The following is a 23297-nucleotide window of genomic DNA, read 5'->3' on the forward strand; positions in this document are numbered from 1 at the left end:
GACTGCATTTATAAAAGCACAGCAACAAGATTTTTAGGAAAGGCTTGACAAAAGTTGTCCCCGCTACATGATTGAAATAAAGAACAGATGAATACGGTAAAAATATTCGTTTGGGTAGCCTTGGTACTCATAAAAGAGGTAATTAGTCTTGCAAATGTTCATTATGGAAAAGCAAACCGTCAATTATTTGCACATACAAATTTAAATTTTTTGAATGACGCCAGTGGTAAAGACTGGGGTACAATGAACAGGGCAAAGCTGTTTAAGTTTTCGACGCCATGCGTATAAAAAAGGTATTTACGGTTGAAAGAATTCCTGGAAGAACAACATTCCGATTCGTTAGCCGCACATGCCTAATGTTTTCTTGGAAAATTTTGCCTTACACGCAAATTGAAGCTGGAAAGCTGCTAAAAATAAAGTACATTTTCGATGGAGGACTGCTGTAAGCGCTGTCGGATAGAAATTTGGACCTCGTTTTACTTTTTCAATGAGAGCGTCGGAACGGTCTGTGATGGAGTGCATTACCCCACCGGCAACTTTTGAAGCGCGCGTGGTGTATGACATTTAATGGAAACATTTTCGGCTGGAAAACGATTTGGACAGTTTAAGGTCAAAATATTGTGCCAACGTATTAAAAAGACTACCTCGAAATTTAAAACCCCTACCAGTTACCATTTCGAGTCCAACACGATCTCAACCGCCAAGTGAAGACGTGACATAGAACGCAACCATTTCTCAAAAGTAGACATGCCATACAACCGCGCACATCCTCGGAATAAACGATGGTCGGCAAGCAAAGAATATAAAACTTGTTTCCATTTGGGTAACTACAGGTCACGTGTCTTGCCGAGCTTTTGTCGGAAAAATTTTATAATACTGGCACAAATGGCAACACGGGGATGACAAAGCGGCGTGGGCTTCATCTCTTCGTTACTTGCCTAGAAGCTAGCCAGGGCATTTGATTTCTACCCGTATTGTAGCTTCTATTTTTAGAAGGTGCGTCGTACAACTTCGGAAAAGAACCCATTTAGGGACACGAGGCTGTAATTTAGTAGCACACAGCAAAATTGTAATGCATGTACGCACGTGACAAGGGTACGTTTAAGGTACGAAGCGACATTTTCCGCAATATTCTGTCGATGTTTTCTTGGTGACACAGAGTCGTTAAACTACGGGAAATTCGTAAAGTGGTTGTTCGAGCTGAGCTACAATTAGTACAGGACCGATTATTTTTTGAAATGTATCGAGCTTTAGCTTTCGCGAAAAATACTTTATGCATTCTAGACACACGGTTTCGTATTTCTGTCTGCAGTGTTATTATACGTGGTCTGTTAGAAGTGTGTTGGCAACGTTGAGACTTGAAAAAAAAACTGCTTGATGTTTTCGGCACCCACCAAGCTAAAATGTATCAAACCGATCAACATATACTAAACGAACAATATCTAGTAACTGGCAATAAAGGTGACGTACCCTAGTATACTATCAAATGAAACAAATTTCGAGAAATTTCTTTGATATATGTTCTGATGTAGAACGAACTTGTATAAAAAATTTTATACATGAGGTAAAAATACAAAACAGGATACTGTCTAGCAGCGGAAAGTGGCTGAATACGAAAAACTGCTAAAAAGTTTTTCGGCCTTTTGTAGACATCAGCAATCAATTCCCGATGGAATATTAACACAGAAACATTGTGATGTTGCCCGCAAGAAAAAGATTCCCTCAGGAAGAACAGGACCAACCTCTATGTTACACTCTTTATTAACAAACTGTGTTGTTATTAGGAGCAGTAAGCACAAATGAGATATGACATGCTGAAAAGAATACAGATAGCTGTGCTCCAAAAAAAAAAGAAATATCGGCGCATAAGCACTATTAGCAACAAAAAATGAAAAATAAAAAGGTTCAAGTTATCACTTTAAACACACCGTGAGCTGTAAGTAATGTCTTGGTTGAATGACAAGTGAGAACTCTTTTTGTATGAGAAAGGTATAAGGATGCAAGGATCCTTACTATGATACGCAGGATGCCCTAAATGGTGGTAGCCAAAACGTACCACGTAAATATCAGTATGGCGGAGAGCGTACACCATGACGACCCATCCACGTTCGACACAGCAAAAGGCATTGCTTTTGAAATATACGTTGTATATTTGTTTCTATTCTTGCGGGGACTGAGAGAAAATATCAATTAAAACACTGATAACTTGTGCTGGCGTTTTTTAATGAGGTAGCGAATTCAATACCTTTATTCAAAACTATTAGGATTTGGATGCTACGAATAAATGTTACGATAAGGAGCAGCAGATGAAATGCTCACTCCAAGCATATGCCATGATAACAAATTTTTTACACCCCTAGAATAACCAACAACAATCAAATATTTGCATGGCACCATTTAAATCGATATAGGTTGAAAGACAAGTTCCTGTTTTAGCGTCTAACACATTGGTAAGAAACTGCCTACACCCAACATTTAGCTCGACGATATTTGTTTGATAGTCCGCGTTGTATTTCTAACCGTTGTTAGCACGTCCGCAGTAGCTAAAGATTTCTTTTCTAGATGGGAGCTTTTGCAATTGAACAACCAGAAGCATCTGAAAAATAATTGAACAATTTCCTAGTATAAGCTTGGTGTCCTGTTATGTATTTAATAAACGTATGCGTCGGGTACCACCAGGGAGTTTAAAATGATGTTTCATCTTTTAGTTCATCTTGGTGTTAAAACCGCTCTCAAAACAGAGACGAAAACACAAAAAAGAGACGAAACGCGTTTAGGACATGCCGTGTCTTTTTTTGTCTTCGTTCCTGTGTTGAGAGCGCTTTTCACATAAACATGAACAGCTACCCATTAGCCCTGCTCTACATTCGACTGCAGTCATCTCAAGTTTCAATGCCTTTGTAACCGATCCCTAATGGCTTCCGTAGGCAGGATAAGGGACAAAATGGGCAACTAGGGGGACAATGATAATCATGAATTTGAGTGTTGTTTTACCACCGGTTCATGAGTAGAAGCTCCTCACAACGTGCCTCTCGTGTCTTCTAGAGATGTACTTCCAGGCAGTCTAGAAATTAGGCTGCGTGTTATGAAGTCTTGCCGGAAAATCAACATTCTTAACTTTTTACATGAAACATACCTGATTGCAAGAAGTTGCTGCGTCGCTTGTTTTTTCGGTTTACCCTCCCAGGGATTCGTTAGATTTAACCCTAAGTAGTGGCCATTTGCCATCCCTGGCCACAACAGCAACGGGCCACCAGAACGTTAGAACGAAACAGCACCATAAAAAACGTTGTTTTTGGCTTAAAGGGCCTCCAAATTAGCCGTAAAGCTTAGAACATCACATATAAAATGTACAGTGTAATCTGCCAAGGTAATTTGGCCGTGTTTTTTAGGTTTATTGAACTGAAAAGTTAGTGTTCGAGCGCAAACGTTAATAAATTTGGGGTGCTTCCAAAAAGTTTCAAGATTTATTCTAGTCATTTAAACTTTTCTATCACTAAGGGCGTTCGCATCCCCTTCGCTCCTTGTTCTCTTCGAGTGAACCTCATTAACCAAAGCGGTCAGTGCTCCTCGCTGAGCCAAATCGAGACGACACGTGAAAGCTCCCGACATACCAATGCCACTGAACAGCTTTTCTGCGCGGACGGTTTCGTACTTTTTAATCGGTTTCTGCGCAAGGTAGGAAGGAGACTTCAAAGGGGACTGAAAGCGACTGTATGGGGGTGGTCGCAGACGCCAACCCGAAAGACCCCTTTGGAAATAAGGAGCTCCCTTTGAGGACCAAGAAAACGATTGCTGTCTTATTTTATGCTTGACGAATTTGTATTGAGGGCGAGTGCTAAATTGCCATAAGATAGAACCACCTTGATTGAATCGGACCTAAAATATTGACAGGAAACATGTTGAAAGTGCAATATCGCTACTTGTATGGGTGCTAACGCCGCTTAGGAAAGAATAGGTAGTGTGATGGGGTTTACCAATACTTAACAAGTATTTATGCACATTCTTGCAACAATCAAGACAAGCTGTCTTCAGATTATATAGTACATTTTGTTGTAGCCAAATGAAGGGCTCTAAAGGCATCTCGCTTGGTCTCGAGCACTTAATACACTGGATATTTCTGGACACTTTTTAGGGTACTCGTGAAGTTCGAGACTGTCCTTTGTGGGGCGCACGTTGTTCTAGCAAAGTCAGGTATGTGGCCGACATGAATGTGTGTACGCCTTACATTGCTGGACAAACTTCTGGATTTCGTAACTTGTGCGTATTCGCCATTTTGGCATGAAGCCTCTTTTTTGCTTATAGTTACTTAGTTTGCTTTTGGTACCTAACTTGTAACGTTGAAAACCCGAAAAAACAAAACGCTCACCCCAACGATGAAAAATGTGTGCTCTAAATAGCGAAATCTCAAGAAGGTCCTTATGTGCAATATTCCCCGAGCTCAGAAGTTTTTTCTTAGCCCTTTCATAGGACCATTCGTAATTAGTAAGGCTGCTATCCGGGAGCCAACAAACTCCTTTGTGAAGGTTTGTTGTTCGAACGTCTATTTGGATAATGCTAAACTCCTATCGCCCTTCTGATATATAACAGCGCGTTTAGATTACCAGCACAACTTTTACTCCACGTATGCATTTTGAACTCCTTTAGGCGACCTTCATCTGCACTGAAATAAGCCTCAACCTGGTTTCTCAGGTATGCTTACACTGCAAATGAACACCGTGTATATACACACAGTAAGCGCATTATTCAACCCCAATGAAGAGTCACTTCTACAGAAGCATGAATAAACAAAGGGCTCACAACAAAGCACGAAAAGAAATGCGGATGCATGCAAGTACCAAATTCCTTCGATTTAAAAAAAAATCGTTGCAGTTGTCCTCGAGAAGAGGCTAAAAGCCATTTCTTCTGTGTATGGTCTTACCGAGATGACCTAATGATCAGCTGCAAATTTCGCGGAAGTTGTTTTTTAGTGCGCCCAAGTTGCGTACAAAGAACACGTTCCTAAATAAGAAGCTGAGTGAGCAGAGAAAGTAAAGGAATACACGCCTAAAGGAGAAACATCTGACTCTCGCAAGAGACGAAAACAGACCAAAAGAAAAGCCCAGGCTCGGTGACACGAAATTCCTGGGAAAATTATTACAGAAGGTGTTCAAGCGACCTTTAAAGACAACCGCTATACAAGGCACACATTCGTGAGGGAAGCCCCAGCGGAGCTAAAATAATTGAAAAATAGCCTCGAAAACAACAAAACGCACGCTGTTGAAGAAGCCAGAAAAGCACTATGGCGAAGTTTTATGCTTTTGGGTGTGCCCATGTATTATTGACCATTCCTGGGCGAAACGTTGGGAAATACGATAAACAGTTGAAATCACCACTTGAGGATCCTTGCACCGCATAACGCCCTCACTTTCTCTGGTTTACTGTCTTCCCTTCTTCGTCTGGTCAAGCTAGAAGTGTGTGATTTATTCCTCCTCGCAGCCGGGCTTAGGCCTCACCGAAAAGTTTCATCAGAAACTACTAAACCTTGCATGATCGGATACATAATTACCTGCGTGCTGCAGAGTTTTGTTTGTTTGTTTTGCTGCAGTCATTGCCATCACCACCGACTCTGGAATGTGACCGAGCTCCTCGTATCTTGAAATTAAAGAGGATATTCAAAACAATTTGAAGGTAACGTTCATGCAACAGCCATTAATTCGGTCTTTATTCTACCTTTGAATGACAACGGGGCGATGCTGCCATGTTTTTTGGTTGGATGAATACCCTTGGTCGTTCCCCAGGAGGTTACCCGTACGATACGCGAGAGGGATGGAGGAAAATTTGGATAAGGTACCGGAAATGACGTGAAGATTCCTTAAGACTTTTTGCCGCCATGCAAATTTGCATATGCTTCAAGAATTCCGGGAACCACGACCAGGGTAAATGCACTGTTTCAGGGGAAGCGTTCGAGTCACGTTCCCACCGAAAGAATAGGCGACGCAAAGGCCCCTAGGGCACATGTGCAGGTGCTTGCCTATAAACTGCAGTTTTTTGCTGGCAGACGCGCACCCACTTCAAGTTTCAAAAAAAGCCAACATGTTTTAAACAAAACATAAAGGTGCTTGATTACAATAAATTACCATACAAAAATTCTGTAGCAGTTCCCAGATCTACACGTGCTACGCATAATATTTAATGCACCGCAAGATTACTGGCTGAGTCACCATCAGAGGCATTATTCACAAGTTCAGAAATTCCAGCGGAAATCCATTTTCAGCATAGCAATGTATTTTCTTATGTTCTCGCTACTGAAAGATGTGGTCTACTACTTTATTAGGTGATAATAACTTTTTATTTTAATATAAAGTGGTGAAGTCTAAAATATACCAATATTTGCTGACATGAAAGATGTTGAAACTCTCCGGTGAGGAACTCTCTAAACTCATGAGGAACTCTCTGAAACAAGAATCACGAACCATCAGCAGGTATTGAAGCAGACTGATTTTTCTGCACATTTCGAGGATTAAGCTATCACCTTTTCTTGGAAACGAAATGATCATTGTAGCAAATCCCTCGCGTTTGAAACTCTATATTTCAATGTAATATTACCGCAAACCATGTTTTGGGTTTGTTTATGTTTTGTGTTTGCCAAGCGGCTTCTCTGGCTTGTGTTATCTGTGATAACCGTGGGCCAAGTGAAGCACATGTTGCATACTTTATGCCACACGTGTTATCTCCTTTCATAGGGACAGTGCTTTGAACTAGCGTCACCAGCCTAGAATAATCGTCGTTGATCTACAGCGTTCTGGATGCAATTTGACTCATACCAAGCTTTCTCGCTCAAAATTACAACCTCTCGGGAACCTAGAAAAACATTTTTCGGAAAATAATATTTGGCATTAAGCTAGAAGTCAACGCGAAGATTAAAACGCTAAAAGAATATTTCAGGTTTCTGAATATTTTTTTGTGTAATTCGCTGTCAAATCTAACTCCCCATGCATTTCTATGGGATAGTTCCCATGGCTCAGGAACCCAGTCGCGCAACGTGCGCGACTTGAAACTGTGCACAAAGCAAGTATTCACCCCAAATATTAGCTGTGCAAAAGAAGTTTTCATTTCGCTAAAAAATTGCAGAGTAGTCACTGTTGAAAGGACTGCCATGAGCGGGAAAGCTGCACATGATTGGCGAAACCTTCGCGCCGAGTGATAAATTCGCACAGAGCACATGCCCCGGCATTAGACTCGCCGATGCTCACATGTGCACGTCACTTTGTTGACTGCTGCTTCGCCGCCTGGGGCTTGAGCCTCCAATAGTTCGACGTTACAATCGTCTATAAGACCGGCAGGAAACATTAGGTTTTAGGTTTAGGTTTAGGTTTATTGAAAAAATATAGTTGTTACATTGAAATACAATAATGGATACATACAGAAGGAGGTCCCAGAGTGAAACACTGTCGGGGGGACCTCCTGTAACAACGTTATATGGTGCAAAATTCCCAAATGTGAAGCAGCATTCGATTGCGGTAGTGCAATAAAATTATACAATAGAAAGCGAAAACATAGCACAGAAAGAAAAGGCATGGTACAGGATTTGTTGTGCGAGTTGTTTAGGCGGTGTACAACACACTGATGCGTTAAGTGCCGAGATCCGAATAGCTCTGAAAGAAAAAGCTTTTTAATCTACAGTGAAAAGAACTTAGGGAACGAGACAATTTAATTTCAACCGGTATTGTGTTCCAGAATGCAATTCCTGAAAACAGAACTGTTTGTTTGCCGTAATTGGTGCGTGCTTTTGGAAGGAGGAAGTTATGATGTTCAGAAAATCTGGTAATGTTAGAGTTCGTCAAGTTCGTGAAGTGATACGACGCCTACTGCCTGTCCCGCGCCCCCGTCGACCCACCACTACAAGAATCCGATGAAGACAGCGCGTTCTTCGGAGTAGTTACGCAGAGCGACCTAGCCGCCCAGCAGCGTGCTGATCCAGACCTGCGAATCGTGATCGACTACCTCGAAGGACGCAATGTCGCCGTGCCTGGCGTGTTCAAACGAAACTTACCAGCATTCAGCCTCAAAAACTCCGTCCTCATGAAGGGAATATTCAGCCCCGGAACGAGAGCGAATTACCTTCTTGTGAGCCCGGCAGATCGTGACGGCATTTTGGAAGCATGGCATGACGACCCGTCTTCCGGAAATCTCAGCACGACTCACTCAATTGGAAAAATCAAGGCGAGGTACTACTGGCCCCCCCTTACATCCGACGTCACCCACTACGTCCGGAGCTGCCGTGACTGCCAGCGACGAAAAACGCCGGTGACGAGACCCACCGGACGTCTGCAGCCGATCGCCGTCCCATCGAGTCCTTTCCAGCAGATTGAAATGGACCTTTTGGGCCCGTTCCTTACGTCACGATCCCAGAAGAAGTGGATTGTCGTAGCGACAGACTACATGACGCGCTACGCAGAGACCAGTGCTCTTCCGAGGTGGACTGCCCAAGAAGTTGCGAAGTTCTTCATATGTCAAATTGTGCTGCGACATGGGGCCCCTGAAGTTCAAATTACGGACCGCGGTACGGCCTTTACTGCCGAGCTGATGCAAGATATCTTACGCTACAGCAACAGTGATCACCGAAGAGCGAAGGCCTACCACCCCCAAACAAACGGACTAACGGAACGTTTGAACAAGACGATTGCGGATATGCTGCCTCTGTACGTGGACGTTGAACAGAAGACTTGAGACGAAGTCCTTCCATATGTCAAGTTTGTGTACAACACGGCTAACCAGGAAACTACGCAGATGACACCGTTCGAGCTTGTCTACGGAAGACGGCCTACTACAGTTCTCGACGCTATGCTTCCGCACATAGAAGAGGACTACCTCAACGCCGACACCCAAGGATACCTTCAGCGTACGGAGGAGGCCCGCAGCTCGCGAAAGTTCGTGCAACGGACCAGCAGCTTGTGGATGCCGGACGCTGCAAGCTCCGACGCCGAGACGCCGATTACCGCCCAGGAGATCGTGTGTGGGTTTGGAGTCCCATCCGACGAAGCGGACTCAGTGAGAAGCTTCTCCGACGGTATTTCGGAGCCTACCAGATTCTACGATGGGTTGGCCAACTTACCTACGAAGTGATCCCGCTGGTGATTCCGGCATATCACGACGATGAACGCGACCCGAGGTAGTCCTGGTGGTTCGCTTAAAACCTTAGTACTCAAGATGACAGACTTTTTTTGGTTGTCGTGTGTTCGGACTGTCTTTTATTTTAGCATCGGGTTGATGCCCTCTTAGAAGGGGGTAATGCCGCGAACCGTGTTTTGGGCTTGTTTGTTTAGGTTTTGTTTTTGCCAACCGGCTGCGCCGGGTTGTGTTATCTGTGTTATCCGTGGGTCAAGTGAAGCGCATGTGGTCTTCTTTATGCCACACGTGTTATCTCCTTTTATAGGAAGAGTGCTTCGAACTAGCGTCACCAGCCTAGAATTATCTTCGTTGATCTACACGGTTCTGGATAGAATTTGAATATTTGGGAAAACATCGCGCCGAGTGATAAATTCCCGCAAAGCAGATGCTCCGGCATTCGACTCGCGGGCGTTCGCATGCGGACGTCACTTTGTTGACTGCTGCTCCGCGCCTGTGTATTTTTTGAGTTGTTAGGGGAGCACAAGTTCGCTTTAATAAACTTGTTTTTCTTGAAGACAACTGCGTCGTCTCTGGCTTCGTGACAATATGCCACATGACAATAACATGGCCTGAATTAGGCATCGGAATCAGCGAGTATGAAAATAGTTGCGCACATTGACAAGGGTGCACAAGCCGCATTCGAGTAAATTCATGTTAACCTGTTAACCTGTGTTAACCTGTTATATAGGTGTTTTTCGAAGCTGAAAACCGCATAATAGGGGTGGAAATTAGCTTTCCGACCCGAACATGGCGACGTCTGTCTTTAAGAGTCATAGGACTTTTGCTCTAATTAGGCTGACCAGACGCCCCATTTCGGCCAGGAAAGTCCCGTTTTTATATCTATTTCTGCCACACCGTTCTTTCGTCCCAATTAACACTCATGCCCCGTTTTCGAGGGACTCCATAGTTTCAAAACTGGTGTCAAGCAAGTCCATCAAACCAAAAGTGTTCCGACTCACTACAAGTATATTTCGCAAATTTGACCTTTTCATTTTTACCGAAGAACGCTTTGAAGTTTCCCGTCGAAGACGACTTCGAAGCGCCATTATTTCCCCAGTGCAGCATTGCCGAGAAAAACATTAAAAAAAACAATCTATAAGAAATCTGAAGGTGTTTAGGTCTCTGAGGGTGCAAGTCTTTAAATATATGAAAACAGGGAATGTACACTGCACTGAGATTTATCACATCGTGGGACTGGCCCTTTGTTTTCCTAGAACTACAGATCTAGTGCAGCGCATTTTCGCCCACTGTGAACTCGACATCGACGTCAACCTGTTGTCAACATTGCGGCAATGGTACTTGTGCGGCTGAACTAAGGTTCACCTGGTTACTCTTAGCTTTTCTGTTTGTCGAGGATTATCGTGATTATCATGGTTACTGCTGCTTCAAAGACACACACACACAATATAAGCATTATGTGACGCATGTATAATTATCAAGCGGCTCCGGCGCAGCGTCACAACCACCCCAGAGGCAAGCTGGTTCCACAGGCGCACGCCGGTGTTGCGGCGACGCACGATGCCACCGGTTCCTGACCCGGCCACCCGTCGCATTTTCATGAAGTTGACTAGTCCACCACATGGGGAAAGGAGGTCGGCGAAGGCGCTGGGTGCGTGGGTGTGTGAGAGACGCCGAGCAGAGAGCAACGTTCTGTGCACCATGTGAAGTCACTGCTCCTCGCGCATGCGCAGTACGGCTCTCCTGGAGCCACGGGAAACTGCTGAACCTACGCCAATGCAGCTCACGCTACAAATTTCTACAACACAATCTTGCTTTAACAAAGTCCTGCTTTAACGTTAAATCGGTGGCAAAATAGTCTAAAGAAGGGTTCAAAGCGGGACTTTCGAAATCAATAAACGTTATTCAACTGTGAATGGGATGGTACCCTCGGCATGTGTGAGCGCCTATATCACAATGTAGCGTTTAAAATAAAAGCAGTTCTCACAATAAACGCTCTTCTAATCTTAATCCTTTGTCTTTCCGATTTTTCAATCACCCTCCCTCTCTTGTGAATCCCGTTTTCTGCGTGCAGGAATATGGGTACCCTATCATTGAACCCTGTAAGCGTTTAGAAGTTTGTAAAGAGCAACTTGCTTCACTTATTCCAAATACTCATCGGAAATATCACAGGCCATATGGTCCGCAAACATAACGGGGTCCAAACCTGCAGCGTGCGGGTGCAATCCGGGAAAAAGTAAATGATGTATTGTGGAGCCTTGTAGATCGCCTTTTTATGCATTTTGCACAAAGATATTGTAGGTTACTTGAAGAAATTTGTTTGTGTGCGTCACGTCAATACAGAAACAGTTTTGTGCCAGCGATAACAGTCACCGTAGTTGATTTGATTGTAGGGTTTAACGCGCCGACGCAACGCAGGCGATGAGGCGCGCCGTAGTGGAGGGCTCCGGATTAATTTTGACCACCTTGGATCTTTAACGTGCGCCGAAATCTCGTACACACGGGCGTTTTTGCTTTTCGCCTCCATCAGAAAAGCGGCCGCCGCGGCCGGGAATCGAACCCGCGACCTCGTGCTCAGCAGCGCAACGCCTTAGCCACTGAGCCACCGCGGCGGGTAGTCACCGTAGTAACCTGTCGTACCAGGTGACCACGTAGCCACGTGAAAATACAACAGTGAATTATCCCGGTGATGTTTGAGCCATTTTATTGGGAACTGTATTGTTTTCAATAAGGCGCGTAACACGCAATTTAGTCAGCTTTTTCTGTTTCCCGAGATTTTTTTGTGTCAGTTTATTCGAATGTTTCGGAAGTGGGTCATATTGCGGCAGTGATTCTTCGGGCACACTTTTTGAAGGGCAAGGATAAAATCACAGCTGTATGCTCCTAGATTTTCACGACACTTCATTTATCTCGTCGAAGTGGACGGACCTTCACAAGTACTTTCACGGTGAGCGGCCTGTGTGTGCCGAAATATTGAGGGCTACTTTATATTCTGCATTTACATTGTATGTTAATAGCTTGGACCACTGCAAGAGTGGGTAAAAACTGAGTAGTGTTTTGTTACCTTCCCGCTCTATTTTTTGTTATTAAAGCCTAAAAAAACTGGAACGTCTATCTTTAGCTGCAAAGATACCCTAGAACTTCGACGAGATGGACGTTTGGAAGTTCCGGTGGGTATTTTTAGGCAAAAAAGTTTTGTGTACTCACCCAGAAGCTTTTACTCTCGCAATCGAGGGGTCTGCTGCATCCATAAGCAGTTTAATCTCCTGTTCCTTTCGACTGAATCGTGAGTGGGGAAGCAGAAGAAAATCTCAGTCAGCGTACTTCTCCATGTCACGCCAAAGATTGCCAGAAATAGAGCGGAAGTCCTTCACATTTGTGGCCTTCAGAGTTCTACCAGGCGGCTCCCTAGTAAAAGGCAGATATCAAAATTTCGATTTTGCCTTTTCCTTACTCTTTACTTCAGCCTTTCTCCCATACTCAATGCCTCATGGTGCGTCTTTTTAATTCCCATTTTTGTGCGACTGATTGTTTGTGGGAATTTCATAATGCCTGGCTTCTTTTCTTTTCATTTTCATAATGCCTGGCTAACGTTTTGGAAGCGGAAAACTAGCAAATGCATTTAAACTCAACAATACAAGTGTAGGCGCAAACTTTTATAGGTATGAAAACCCTTAGGGATAAGCTTATTTGCTTTTCCTCATTTATTGAAGCCGTATGCCGAAATCATCTGTGGTCTCACAACTTTACGTTTCAGGTGGCTGCTGCTTCCAGTTTTCAGGAGCAGCTGGAAGCGCATAAACGAGCTAGGGTCATAAAAACGTCAACGTCCTTGGCACGCTGGGCCTCATAACACTCCGTTGCTTTACTGCATGCCATTGCAAGCCAATACACACCTGTGCCGAGAGTGCGGGAAGCCTTTAAGCAACTGCGATATCTACAGCTTCGGCGCTTACGAAGCGAAATGGTAGGAACGAAAGGCGGGTGGCACCGAATACGCAACAAAATCACTTTTTTCTTCTTCGCAGTTCATCACCTATGAAAAATGCAGCGACCGCAGTTCAGTTTAGCGATGGTATGAAAGTCAAGGAAACAAAAATTATGTCGAGTTTGACTTACAATACCTAAGGACCCTCCCCGCTAGCTCACCATAGATAGTAATATATCCTTGGCTAATTCTACGATGCTATAATTTCTCAAGCTATTATTGAATCTCTGAGACGAATAATTTCGATGACATTGTCTGCTGCCGCTTTTAAGATTAAGGTAGAGTGTAATAAAAATAAATATAACTAGAAGATTGTCAACGCCTGTATGTGCATGGTTAAAAATCCCAATGAATGCTCCAGAGAAACAATAATTCGTGCATTTTGTTTAAACTCCGTGGCAGACAACGTTAGGGTTCTGATAAGTAATAATTCTCTAAGCGCTATTTGTCTGTCTAAATGCTACAGGGCCAATATTCCTCAAATGTTTGGGAGGCTACGCAGATACTCTCCGAAGCGCTCGCCTGTGCAATACAGGAAATATGCAACTCAGTGAAAAAAATGGTAGAAGGCGATGTGTTTTCGGCTGCAACACGTCCTTTGCGATATAAATGAGGTAAAGTACATGAAACATTGTCGGGGTTTGTATATAACAATGAATATTGAGGCAAACAAGTCGTTCATTGAAATAACTGAAAGATTCAGTCTTACCGTTCAAGCTAGAATCAAAGTAATCATACAAAAACTACTAAAATCCTGCCTGTAAAGAAGGTGCCACGCATCGCCACTTTTAAGCCTAGGTTATATTGTACAAACTGCTTTACGAAAACGATGGTCGCGCGTGTATTTTCGGGAAAAGGGAGACAAAATTAACAAAAGCAATTCTGCGCGAAACACTCTGAGATGTAAAATTGTGTAGCAGCAAACTTGACACTGTAATAGTATACAACTACCAAACCCAGCCCTCATTTCTGTACTTGTTCGTTAACGAGCTGAACTGAATGATTAACAAGGAAGGGAACCACTTATCTGAAGAACAGTTATTCTAATCGTGTCATGTCTATCATCTTCCGTGCAAAAAAAACGGATTTGTGGCGCTTTGACAACATTTGACTGGTTTAGAGGAAGCTGGTAACGGCTTAGCAAACCACCTGTGTTTCGGCTGCCCCAAAACCTCTCGAATCACGAAATCCCAGTGCGCGATACTGAATGTGAGTGTCGCCAAACCATAAAGAGAAACGGAAAGTCGGGGTCTTTTGGGGCTACATTCGCAATGGTCACGCCATTTAAACGAGCTTGAAATGCCACAAAGGGGAAGAGAACGATCTGGCAGGGGATCGCGCGTTCGTCCGACGAATCGCGGTGTGAGCGTAGGAGGAAACGTGACCGCTCCCACCACGTGGGCAACTTGGTAGTAAGAGAACAAGGGCGAGTACGTGCCGCCGAATGTAGACATCACCGCGGGGCCGATACGACAGGCCGGGAAGTAGAACGGTGCTCTTACCCCAAGCGCAAACGTCAGCATTGCAACGGCTGCTCGATACGCCTTTCTAAAAAGAAACGGGGAGATAGAACGGCCGTGTCATTGCGCTGAACCGGCGTCGGGTTGGAAAAAGGCCCCGACGCCAAGCCTTAAATTACTGCAGTAGCGCAGGGTACACGGTGTTATTTTCAACAAGCCATCGGAATGTGTTTGCACGCATACACGCACACTCATACAAGCCGACACACAGAAATTGAGAGGTTTCTAGGATACAAACTTAGTTTGGTAAATGTAGGGATGCCCGAAACCTGACTCGATATCTGTCCAGGAAGAAAAATTCCCGGCATACTGGTCCCAAAATTTGCATGACGTCGTATTCCTTCTTTACCAATTCAAATGAGCCTATCTTCTTTTACGCGTAGTCGATCCGCATAATGTTCTCGTTTGCTAACACAGCTTGAGCGCATTTTGCGCAGCCTACTGTGCAAGCTTCGATGAAAAAAAAAAGAATCCAGACGTTTAGCCTCTGTTTTGACAGTATTTTGAGCAATACTGTAACACAGTAGAGCGTAATATACTACCCCTTGGAGTTGTAATGACGGTATGCTTCCTGAATAACACAGACGGAAACGTTAAACGGCAAAACAGTGTCGAGTGCGACCTTGCGTTGTCATGCGGCAAGCGGTATCCCGGGCAACTGGTCGCTGCATTACTGCGGGAACATGCGAAATAAACAAAATTACAGCTGATGTCCAATCTCGTTCGACACTGTAATTTGGTCCAGTAACAAAAATCTTGTGGGAAGGCAAACGCAAATTTTGTGCACACATATAAATCAGGTCGGCTAATCACGTCGAATATATCCTTGTTGCTCTAAGCGGGAGCTCCTTTCATTTTTTGGAAGTGATAAATATTGGACGTCGTCTTGGAGGGCGTAAGGTATGACGTGTGTATCGTTCCGAGCAAGTGTTGCAGTGATTACGGCGAACGCTTGTGTTTTTTTTTTCGGGGAGGGCGGAGGCGGTAATCTCGGCCAATCTCCCCAAGTGGGTATGCTTGGCTTGACAAAGGTGCTCCCGGCACGCTGAGCGCTCGCTGCGAGGACCGCACGCACGAACGCCTGGCATTGTCTAGTTTTTGTTAACTGCTGGGCGGTCGCCGCTAGGCCCGCGCTCACGTGCGCGCCCTCGGCAGTTTCTTAATATTTTAAACTGCAGACACAAAAATGACGATTTGCTAAAAAGCTTCGCTCTTAAAATAAATACTTCACTAAGTTTAGAATAAAAACGTGTTAACTCGTTACATAGCCGGGAAGTGTGACACTCTCCACTACAAATGCTAATCTTGGTTATGTAAACTAAGACTTGAAATAATTTATCTGTTGTGACCCAACATAACAAATTCCTTGCAGTTGTTTGGACAAGTCAAAGTGAAAAATGCGTGGATGATTGTTTTGAAGTTGTTTAAAATGGTTGTACAATTGCTGGACGCATTAGCGACCTAACATCTAGTCATTAATCTATCTGGTATGCGCAGATGGCCTATTTACCAAGATGACGTAATCGATGCAGTTTGGGGTGACAGCTAATGAACGGAACATTCACTTCTCTGGACTCCTCCGCAATTTGAATAAAATTCCAGCTTTTTGTCTACTAAGCACATGCGAGGGTATGCTGATTGCAAAAGGAGAAAGATAGCTTGAGACAATGTTAATTGGTTCATGCTCTCACCAATAATTCTAGCGGTGTCCAGCTAAAAATAGAGGTATTTTCTTGAAATATATAAGGCCTAAAGAAATTTCAGGGTTAATGGTCACCGGTTGGGCAAAAGAAGAAATGTGTGGCCTGATGGCGCAAGGGCGATGGCTTTCAAGCGAAAATGTTTCGTAAATAGTTTTAAGCAAAGTGTGGGATATTCCGGGTGATAAATTTTACCCTAAACTGTTCGGTTTCCTTATTACTGTGCAGATGAACTGTAAACAGGCGTATTGTTACATCCCCTTGCAATAACGAGAAAAAGTGACTCTTAAAATATTCTAGGCTTTTGTATGTTTCTGTTTTACCACTGTGCAATTACAAAATTGACTTTTTGAACGCAATAAAATGGACGCAAAACCTCACGCTGAACAAGAAAAGCTGCATCTAAAAATGAGGGTCGGTATTTCAGAAGAGCTCATATAAATACCTTGAAACCTAACCCGAGGAATAACAAGAGTGGCACAGGAATCCCAGGACAGGATATTCTGAAAGCTTTCCCGTGCACTCTTGTGAGACGTGTCATAAACAACGGTTTTTTTAGCATCAGCTAACTTTGGCAAAACAAAAAAAACTACAGAACATAACCAAAGCCAGTTCCAGGGAGAGCAAGGTAGTATAGCTCATGATAACATCAAGCAGAAGAGGCTGATGAGTAAAACATGAGGGCATGTAATTCAAATAAAAACTTGTAGAAACGCCTCTGTTTTTGCTCTCCGCAAACACATTTGATACACCGTTCCAGCTAGAACCGACTAAAAATGAACTGAAGCTCGCGGGCAAATTTTTTATTGTGAGTCCCAAACCTTGCTGCGTCCCGAATGCAGAATTATTGGGAGTTTGCGAAACATCGAAATTCGCAAACAATGTAGCTATCACAGGTATTTAAAATTTTGTAGCAATCTGGAGGCAACTGTTTTTTAAAAAAGAGGGAATGAGAGAAGCGTGCTCTGTCAATCTCTTAGTTTAAAGGCAAATTTCTATATAAGAAAGGGACCATAAAAATACGCGGGAGCGTGGATTTCCCAACATCTCTTTGAAAACCACCATTCTCAGAATGCGTCGCTAAGTTTGTTGGGTTTTGTTTTTAGTTTTGTGGCTTAGAACAGCAGCTTTAACAAAAGTGCTGTTGTTAGTTTCCTGTAGTATCAACTCATTTGGCTGGGTTTAGAGCGCATCAAATGACAGTTTTTTCAGAAAAAAGTGTGCAAAATCTTGGTTTTTGATAACAATTTCGAAATAAACGCCTCGATCTCTCTTTCAAAGATTTCGATGGCTATTTATTAGCCATTTGAATTGTCCAGTAACTGATCTATGAACACCGGCACCAAATGAGCTAGCTATACGCTTATGAAATCTGCACACTAGTACCTGTCCCCAGTTAAAACCTCCAATTTTAAGTGGACGAGCGCTAATTGAAATTCGAAGGAACCTCAGGATTTTATTGGCATTATCAGGTTTCAATTATAAGAAGGTGCATAAATATTATGCGGGCGATACACAAACTTCTGTTCTAATTGAACATTCACCTAAAATCATACCAAACACTGAAGTGCTATTCGCACTCTGAAGACAAAATCCCCAATTTGTTACAGGCCGCCCATTCCCCACCTGCTGTCTGTCGGTTTTTTTTTTCAATCCACACGTTGTTGTTGGCACGCGGTATCGCGTTGACACATGTATGTAGCTTTGTCTGCAACCCGTCGCGATGTCTCAGTGGCTAAGGAATGGTGTTGGTATGCCCAACGGCGCGGGTGCAATTCCAGTCACGGTGGCTGCTTTTCTGATGGAGGCCAAAAGAAAAAACGCCCATGAGTCGAGGTTTTGCCATGCGTTAAAGATTTCCAGGTGGTCCGAATTATTCCGGAGCCAGATTTTTTATGCTTGCGAGAAGTACCCGAAACGGTAAATTTTCGGGTGGCCACAGGTGAATTCGATGCATGCTTCAATTTATAAATTTCAAACAAAAGCGGGTAGATGCACTTTAGCATATGTAGCGGGGTAAATGTTAAACAAAAGTCACCATGTAAATTTTCATTTATTTACGTTATGTTTCAGTCATTTAGGTACTGTCAAGGTTATGAGGCGTGACAGAGAGAGAAGGGGCACAGAAAAATAAATAATTTGGCGTTTGTTTTGCCCAGCAGGATCAATTAAATTGTTAGTGTTGCCAGCGTTATTTCCAGTGTTGTTAAACAGGCAAACGTTGCTTCGGTTCGCATTGCGGGGTTACTGTCAAAATACATAGCTATGTACATGTCACTGGCATCTAGAGCGCTATTCAAGCTGTTCTAAAGTGCAAGCATTTTTCAGAGTAAGTAAAAGATGTAGGGGCCAATTTTTGATATGTATCCATGAATATGCGCCGCGATGCATGGTTAAAATATTGCCACGAAGCAAAAGACGACACAGTTGTCTTGACGCAAAAGCAAGTTTATTGAAGCGAACTTGTGCTCCCATAAGAATTAAAAAAGATACACCGGCGCCAAAGCAGCAGTTAACCAAGTGACCTGCGGAGGCGAGTGCCGGCGAACCGAATGCTGCGGCGTCTGCTCTGCGGGATTTTCTGGCACGGGTGTTTCTGGAACCATCGAATTACATCGAGAACACTCTAGATAAAAGACTATTCTAACCTAGTGGCATTGGGGTGAAACATTCTCCTTATGAAATGAGATAATCTGTGCGGCTTAAGAAAGAAGAAATGGAAGATGAGCTTCACCTGAGGTACATATAACACCGACTCGGGGCCGCCGGGCAAAAAAAGCAAGAACATAAATAAACAATTCCTATGCATGGTTCGCATCAATATGTTACACCTGGCACATCGGCAACCCATCTGGGTACAAATAGTTAGTTGGGATTACCACAATATTCCTAAGAACCCTCGGACAGTGCACATGACTCCCACTTTAAATAAGCTGTAAACTCTCTGAGGAAGAATAAGGCCGAAACGGGTGGTGGGCCCTATTCCTATTTAAACGCCCCGTAGGGCTTTTTCGCCTTTCATCGCAAATCAATTTGTGCTAACAAAATTCCTCGGTAGGCCGCAAGATAGGCTCACAGTGGTGCTCTGTTGTTCTACCGCTGACACTCGCGAGAAGGCAGAATTGTTTCACAGTGTGGGGCGCTGGCTTTGAGAGCTACACAATCTCTCAAGAAAAACGTTGTGGGTAATAAAGTTTGAACTGGTAACAACCTTTGATTGAGAGCAAAGATATTTATTTGTGGCAGCAGTGACAATGAATACTGAGTTCTAAATACAATGTTGCAAACTTAGAATTGCACTGCTGCTGGCATAAAAACTAAGTGTCACAATTACTGTTTATTTGTTCTTCCAATTGCTCTTCAATTCTAACGACGGTCTTTATATTCGGGGAAATAATTTGCACAAATACGATTTCTATTTACTACTCGGTTATAAAAAAGCGGAAAAATCGCATTGGGCTGTGTCAAATACCGGCTTTTGAAAGCTACTGTGGCGATAGCGCAAAATTATTGTCTGCTTAATTAGTAGTTTTAGGACAAGAATTATTAATGAAAAATACCAGTACTACACAAGGTCATTTAGGAAGTGATTTTTAATTCAAAACCAGTGTAGGAGCACAAAACCAGGTACAGCAAAGTCTAACGCACATCGATGGCATTTGCGTTGATGCCCTGCAGTGACTGCAAGTAACCAAATGTTGTGCTTAGCCACTACTGTATTTAAATAACGCAACTGTTTTCCTGTGCTTCGGTAACATCACTAATGATCGGCGTGGTGATGAGTACTGGAGAAAACACGTAAAGTGGCCGAAATTACAGAAAGGACCACAATTTGCGACGAACACGCTGACAAGCTGAGGGCTTCTCACGAACAAGCTAGTTTAGTCTAAACTATTGCACAGAAGGTCGTAGACCGGTGACAGAATTGTTTGCATAGCTAGTACAAGGCATCAATTGGTAAGCACACTTTCGCAGCCAGTGCGTTTAAAAGTCTAAAAATGGCAGGGCAGCTATAGCTACAGATATTGCCTAGACCAAGTTTCAGCGCCTTCTTGAACTTTCAGAAATCCTGGCTGGTAAGAAATGCAAGTAACAAAGCCGAGTAGTACGAAAGGCCACTGAAAGGCTTTCAGTGGCCCAAGAGTGCAAAACGCTAGTTCTTCCATAGAAGTTTAAAAGCCCAACTTTGGTTTCAGGGCGTAAGATCTTAAACGCGTCGCTGAGGAACGGTTATTTTTTCTCTTCTGTCAGCGAGTGGTCAAAGCCAACGAGTAACGCCTTTTTTTGTCCCCAAGACTCAGGACGAGAGCAATGTTTTTCGACCCAAAGTGGGGCCAGACAAAACGTTGTTTTTGAAGGCCCTGATATAATTCAGGCCTTCGTGTTCTGAACTTACCGTACCCCCTCCTATAGTAGGTAAGAAACCAATACAAAAAACACTCACATTTAAAAGTTTCAGAAGTTTCACTTACGTAAGTTCCACGTGCAGTTCTATATATCTGTGTAAAATAAGTTTTAAAAAGGGTTCGTTTAAGCTATTTTACTAACACTTTTTATATGTTACACAGCCGGAAAAATATCCAGGGTTTGAAGCTACAGCTTTTAAACAGCCTCACAATATTGAACGCAAAAGCACTTGAAGGCACCTTTTGTTTCGTTACTTTGCAGTCGCTCCTCCAACAATATGTGATCCAATCGAAACTGAAGAGAAAACAACTCAGCCATCAGAGAACCAGGTCAATACAGACCTAAAGTATTTGTGGTTTGCGGAGGGTCACGGAATTTATCGGTAAATCACACTTGCCTCAGTGATCCGAAAACAGGACATAAAATAATTGTTTCGATGGTAAGAGAGAACCATAAACTTGACTAGAGGATCCCCCAGCGGCGTACGGCCGCAACCTTGAGCCTGGCTGAGGCCCTACTTTCAATCTCCCCCACGTAGTGACATCGTAACACGATGAATGACCTACCGAAGTCTTGTGTCCTATATATCATTCGTAGCATCCGTTGATAACACGGATGCGATCATTTCCGAAAACCGTTCTACCTTGCGGTGCGTCAGCTCTCTTTGTGAAAAAGAGCGTAGCAGTAGCTAAGTTTTGCTGGGAACCCACAACGTGCTCCTTTGTAGCGCTTCTCTTTCGGGCGGCATTGGCCACCGTATGCTTTCCCTATATCTTCAATATTCTAAGTGCGTAGCAATTTGATTTCATTTTGGTTTAAGTGGGGGAATGGAACATGAGGCATGATGGTATAGAAAATGGGGCATTTACTGCAAAGCTCGAATTCTGAATTTTATTTAAGAGGTACCGGAATTCAAAATACCGGAAATAATAACTTGCAGCTCTTGATTATTTTACTAAAAAAGCTAAAAAATGCGAATACCAGGAAAAGCAATATGGATTTAGCCTTTACGCGTATAATGAGCGAGCAGATAATACCTCGACAGGGTAAGCGCGAAGAATTCATGTTTCTGCTCTAGCTGATAATTCCATTTTTAAGTAAACATAGGAAATGCTGCTTCAGCATATCTTACGAAAACCCGACATATGAGCTTTGTAAACTTCTGGGGCCCAGTTACGTGAAAGTTAGGAAGACACGGACGAATGTTTTTTAAAGATTTAATTTTTTTATTGAGTAGATCATTACATTTGCTGAGTTTTATATCGTACATTTTAAAGTTCAGCTGCAATTGAATGGCCTATTCTAAACTCTATTCTTTTCACATGGTCTTGCATGATGATGATGTTTAGAGTTTAATGGCGCAAGGCCGACTAAGGGCAAAGAGCGCCAAACAAAAGTGATTACATGAAAGTGACATGGAAGTAAAAGAACACTTTAGTAAAAATAAACAAAGTAAAACACAACGTAATGAAGATGACTGGTGTAAAGGGCCAGGTTGTCAACATGCATGATAAGAAATGAGATGTAAAAATTTTACGTCGGTGAGAAACTCGAAAACGCGTTTGACTGGAAACAGGGCTTCGTCTCCTAAGAAGTGTGACAGGTGTGGTGGAATATGTCGTGTGTGTAGTTGAGGGAAGTGTTTGCGGCGTGTAGTCTCGAGTGCCTTACATTGTATGAGGATGTGCATCACGGATAGGGCCTCTCCGCACCTACTGCACAGAGGTCTTCGAGACCCAGTGAGAAGGTGCGAGTGTGTTGCATGAGTATGCCCTATCCGTAATCTGACCAAGGCGACTTCAGTGTATCTATTGCGTGTGTCGGTGGTGTATTGTCCCAAGTGTGGTTTTATTTCGTGTAACTTGTTGTCTGTCTGTTCACTCCAGTGTGTTTGCCATGTTTTGCGAAGTTGTTGTCTGATGTGTGGTTTCACGTCGGTGTAGGGTAATGTGGTTATGTCTACTGTATTCCTGAGTGTAGCAGCAGCAGCCATTCGGTCCGCTGCTTCGTTCCCGGCTATACCACAGTGGCCAGGGACCCAGCAAAGAACTAGTTCAAATTTGTGGACATACACAGACATAATACCCTTGACTATTAGGTTTACAACGTGATTTCTTGAAGACTTTGTTGCCGACAACGCCCGCACGACACTGAGTGAGTCTGTATATATAATGGATCTTGGTATGTGACATTGAAGGATATGATTGACAACAAGAAGTACACCGTAAGCCTCTGCCGTAAATATACTAGTATGACTATTCAGAGTTTTGGTGACACTAAGGCCGGGCCCATGCGCCGCGCAGGACACAGAGGTGGAAGTCTTAGAGGCATCCGTATAAAATTCAGAGCACTCATACTTCTGCTGCAAATACAAGAAATGCTGCAGAATTGCACATGTGGGAGCTCGGTTTTTATCTACGTGTGTGAATGATGTGTCGCATGAGACAGGGCGGAGATGCCATGGTGCTATGAGATCTGTTACAGAACTTTGGATGGTATCTAAAAAGGAGACAGCAAGCTCTGACGCTTCCTCTCTAACTCTGTAAGAGAAGGGCGCAGAGATCGATGGTC

This window comes from Haemaphysalis longicornis, unplaced genomic scaffold (genome assembly GCF_048455015.1).
Source record: "Haemaphysalis longicornis isolate Haplotype H1 unplaced genomic scaffold, Haemaphysalis longicornis Haplotype H1 scaffold_6, whole genome shotgun sequence".
In the NCBI taxonomy this organism is placed as follows: domain Eukaryota; kingdom Metazoa; phylum Arthropoda; class Arachnida; order Ixodida; family Ixodidae; genus Haemaphysalis; species Haemaphysalis longicornis.